Source organism: Vombatus ursinus, unplaced genomic scaffold (genome assembly GCF_900497805.2).
Source record: "Vombatus ursinus unplaced genomic scaffold, bare-nosed wombat genome assembly UNPS02003292.1, whole genome shotgun sequence".
Lineage (NCBI taxonomy): Eukaryota > Metazoa > Chordata > Mammalia > Diprotodontia > Vombatidae > Vombatus > Vombatus ursinus.
Window position 1 is genome coordinate 5,247,622 of NW_020943070.1, and position 5,198 is coordinate 5,252,819.

Consider the following 5,198-nt stretch of genomic DNA (forward strand, 5'->3'; position numbering starts at 1 on the left):
GTGTGTGTGTGTGTGTGTGTGTGTGTGTGTGTGTGTGTGTGTGTGTGTGAAAGACAGAAACTCAGAGAGACAGAGACAGGAAGGACAGAAAGAGAGAAGTAAAAGGTATCGTGGAACAGTAGAAAGAATATTTGGAGTTGGAGGACATGGGTTTGGATCCCAGTTTGGTGACCTTGAGCAAGTCTCTCCCATATCTCTGGGTCTCAGTGTCCTGATCTGTCAAATGAGACAGTTGTCCTAGTTGACTCTTGAGATACCTTCCAGTTTTAAATCAATGACCCTATAATCCTAAAATGACCAAAACTATGAGTAGAGATGGTACTGGATCTGAGGAATACTAAGGGGACAGGTTCCTTTCCATTCTGGGGTCTTGTTTCCTCCCTGACAAGCTCACAGCATCAATATTTCCAACTCATCTGACTTCCAAGAGCTGGAAACATATACCCATTGTCATGCCATTGACTGGGGATGATGGATGAGTCAAATAATTCATTCTACACCTCAGGAAACCCATCCCAGAAGGCTGAGTCAGTTACTTGTGAGTTCATTTGATTAATCCTCAGATTTATGGAATTGGATCAGGTTACTGGTCCAGCACTCAGGCCAAAATGTCATGCTACTGTCTTCTAGTAGTTGTGTGTTTTTTGAGGAAGGTGACAGAGAATTGATATCAATTCTTCTTCCTATTGTACCCTAAGTTGCTGTGTTACAAGAAAATCCCTCCCAACTTGGGGGAGAGGAGGTGGTCAATGAACCTAAGATTCTATGAGAGCCCATGAAGGAACTGAGGAAGAAGGGCCCCAGAAGGTAGTCAGGTCAAATTCCTACCTAGAGCATGAAGGTCCCCAACAAAAGGTCATCCAGCCTCTTCTTGAAGATGTCCAAAGGCAGGGACTATTGAAGTGACCCGTTTCTTGAGGGAAAGGGGAAATTGAGTGGGCACTAGAAGAAATCCAGTCCATGGAGGCAAAGACAGAGGAACCTTTGAATTATTCTTCTCTTGACATCACTGACTCCATCTTTAATCTAGCCCTAATCTAGCATAAAATAAGTAAATGATGAAAAGGATAGTTGCATTGAAAGCTGAGGAGACTTGTATGAACTGATGCAGAGTGAAGGGAGCAGAACCAGGAGAACAATGTAGACAATGACAACATTGTAAAGACAAGATTTTGAAAGACTTAGGAATTCTGTTCAATGAAGTGATTCACCAGAGGACGAATGATGAGGCATTCTACCCACCCTCTGAGAGAGAGGATGGATTCAAGGCATAGAATGAGGGACATAGAATTTTGGGGACATGGCCAATTCAGGATGTTTTTTGTTTGACTTTGCAATTTCTGACCTTGAAATGCTCTTTATTCCTTTGTGAAGTTCAGTTTTCCCTATGCACCAAGCCCAAGCAAAATGATGTAGTAAAAACAAACAAACAAACAAAACTATGCTGGAAGCCTGGAGACCTGGGTTCAAACTCTAGTTCTGTCCTTTATAAGATGTGTGACCTTGGGGAAAGCTACTTCTCATGTCTCTGAGCCTCGATTCCTTCATCTGTAAAATGGGGAGATAACAATCTGTGAATGACCTCCCTCACAGGATTACTAGGACAGCAGTGCTCCGTAAATTTTAAGAGGCCAACCAGATGTGAACACTTGTTACTTTGGGAGTGTATTCTACAATTTAGAAAGCACTTTCCTTACAATAATCCTTCAAGTGACATAGAGTACATAGGATAATCTCCATTTTACAGATGAGAAAACTGAGGGTCAGAGGAGTGAAATGAAGTGCCCAAGGTCACACAGCTAACAATGAGGAGCAAGAATGGGCATTTCTATAGCCCATTAAAGTTTGCCAAGTTCTCAGTGTGCAATAATCTTATTTGAACTTTACAACAGCCCTGAGTCCTGCAGGCTTATTATCTGATTTTATAGATGAAGAAACTAAATCTCAGAGATGGTTTAGTGACTTGCTCATAGTCACAAGGCTAATAATTGTCAAAGGCAGGATTTGAACCTAGGTCCCCTTCTTACCTTCTTCCTTCCTTCCTTCTTTCCTTCCTTCCTTCCTTCCTTTCTTCTTCTTCTTATTCCTCTTCTTCTTCTTCTTCTTCTTCTTCTTCTTCTTCTCTGTCCTTCTCTCTCTGTCTCTGTCTCTCTCTGTCTCTCTCTCTCTCCCTATCTGTCTGTCTCTCTGTTTCTCTGTCTCTTTGTAACTACATGGTCACCATTCTCTTTGCAAATGCACAATCTTGTAATAACATTTTAATTCTGACAGCTCTGGCCCTAAAACATGATGGTGCAGATGGTGCCGGGTTAGGATCAAGGACCCCCCCAAAAATACCCAGGTGCTAAAGTCATTTAGGAAGTGGGAGATGAGGCATGCTAATGCAGTGAAGTGGATTTTTTTGGACCTGACTGCAGTATGTTCATCTGATGAGAATAGACAGGATTACTATCATCCAGGGTCAGATTCCAGACTATGACCATGGACCACTCAATGCAATGCAGGCATTGGCCCAGAAGCAAAGATCCCCCTTACCCACTGGGGCCACTGTCCATGATACGGTCAATGAGTGCCAGCTGTGGGGAGGAGGTGTCTCCTCCACAGATGTGACAGGAACATCTGCCTGGCAGGAATTGGACCAAGATTTATCAACTTGTCACACAGGCGCCACCAAATCATGGCAGGGAGTGGAAGTCTTGGTGAGACGGTAAAGGCTGTAAGACACCTTTCTGCCCCTTGGTAAACAGCCAGATCCCTGGAAGAGAACGAATGTATAGGTTGGCACAAGGAAGGAACAAGATTCTCATCTGATAAGGAGAAAGGAATCACAGGGGCAGAGTTCTAGGGCTAGAAGGCATCATTACCCACCATCGTTTCACAGATGAGAAAACTGAGGACAACAAAAAAGTGACTTGCTATGGTCACAGAGGGAGGATTCAAAGCCAGGCTTTCTTGGCTCCAAGACCAACACTATCTACTACACATTCATTGGTCAACAAAAATAGACTACTGGAATACCTGTACAGTAACTTAAAATGAAACCAATTTTGTCAGTGCTCAACCAATCACTGAGTTCAGCAGTAGGCTTCAGGGTTCTTGAGGCTCTATCTCTAGGATCTCCAGTTCAGCTAGGCTCTCAAAGAGGACGGCAGCTTGTAAACAAATGCAGTAGTCGGGTGCTGGGTCCTCTCGGGAACTAATCTTGAGTCTGGTCTCCATATGGAATGGTATCTGGCCATACAAAGAGCTTGCTTCTTACATGTGTTGGGTTTGCATACTTGTTGGTCCATGGGTACCCAGAAGGACCATCATGAAACAGGGGAAAGAATACAAGGCAGTAGATGCTCTGCATTAAATGGGTGGCTGTGCATAAAAGTCATGTCACCTCTTTGGCCTTTGCTTTCCCTGGCTATAAAATGAAGCTGAGAGGCAGGATAGAGTTCTGGCCTTGAAGCCAGGAAGGCCTGGGTTCAAGTCTGACCTCTGACACATACTGACTGTGTGACCCCGGACGAGTCACTGAAACTCTCATTGACCTCAAGAAACTCCCTAAGATCATAAGCTGCAGGGCAGGTTCACTGGTGAAAGGAGTTCCTCCCCCAGCATTCTCCACCCCAGCATTTGCTGCACTAATGAAATAAAATCCAAAGAAGAAGAAAGAATATCCGCATTCTGCATTGGGTGAGGATCTGAGGATGCTAGACCTAGAGCTGTGGGCCATCACCAGTCATCTTGACTTACGTCTCATCACTGGACTCGGACGATTCCAGAGGAGAGAGTGAGGCTGAGGATTTTGCACTGCTCTGCCTCACTTAAATCCAAGTCACTCACAAGTCAGGGCATCACCCTGTGATGTCGTTGGTCCCCTCCAAGAATGAAATATGAACAGCAAGAGCTATAGCTAAAAGGGATGCCAAAGGCCATCGGATCCAAGCCTCTTATTCTATAGATGAGGACGTGAAGGTCTACATTTGCCCAAGGCCACACGAGTGATAAGCACAGGGCCCCAGTGATATTGGATACTGCCCAGAAGTAAAACCACAAGGCATGAACTATTGAAGAGGGCACTGTGTCCCTCGTCATGGATTGCTCCCATTTTATAGATGAGAGACTGAAAGCTATACAGAGGAAATGACTTGTCCAAGGTCACGTAGACAATAAATGACAGAGCTGGGACTGTAGAGACATCATGTGTAGACACTGGCTATGGAAGTTGGGCATCTGACATTTTAGTTCTGTCATGAGTTTAGACTGTAAGGATAAGTTGCTATTTGACTTGGAGGAGGGAGTTGCTACACCAGGGAGATCAAAAACCTCTTGATGATTTCTGTGGAACTAATGAGGTAATGTTTCTCAAAGTGCTTTGAAGCTGCCACTATATTAAGTAAGGGATTCATGGGTTTGGAGAAGGTGGATTCTGAAGACCCCCTGGGTGCCTTTCAACCCCAAGATTCCAGGATTCTTCAATGTCATCTCTCTCTCTCTCTCTCTCTCTCTCTCTCTCTCTCTCTCTCTCTCTTTCTCTCTCTCTCTCTTTCTCTGCCTCAGTCCCTCCCCCAGATCTATAGAGTGAGTGTGAAGTAACAGGAAGAGGAATGGCAGGGTTAGAGGACTTTGACTTTAATCCTAAGAAGATGACTGACAAACCTGATGGGCTCTTGGATGAAACTTTGTCCTCTCAGAGCCTCAGTTTACTCTTCTGTAAAATGAGGAGGTTGAACGGTGAACATGGAAGGTCCCTTCCAGAGCTTTATTCTGTGATCCTGATAGAGTTGAATGAGATGCCAAAGGCCCCTTCCAGCTATGGAAAGCTATGACTCTAAGAACCAAGTATGCATAGAGTCCTTTGGAATGTGGGATGTGTGTGTGTGTGTGTGTGTGTGAGAGAGAGAGACAGAGAGACAGAGAGAGAGAGAGAGAGAGACAGAGAGAGAGAGACAGAGAGAGACAGAGACAGAGAGAGAGACAGAGACAGAGAAGAAGAAGAAGACAAAGAAGGAGGAGGAGGAGAAAGGAGAGGAGAGGAGAAGAGAAGAGAGGAGAGGAGGGGAAGAGAAAGTAAGTGAGGGTAGAGAGCACAGAAGAAAGGAGAAGAAATAGAAAGGAGTGAGGAAAGGAGGAGAGAAAGAAGGACAAGGAGAGGAAAGGAAAGAGAAATAAGGAGAATAAGGAAGGAAAGACAAAAAAGAAGAGAATGA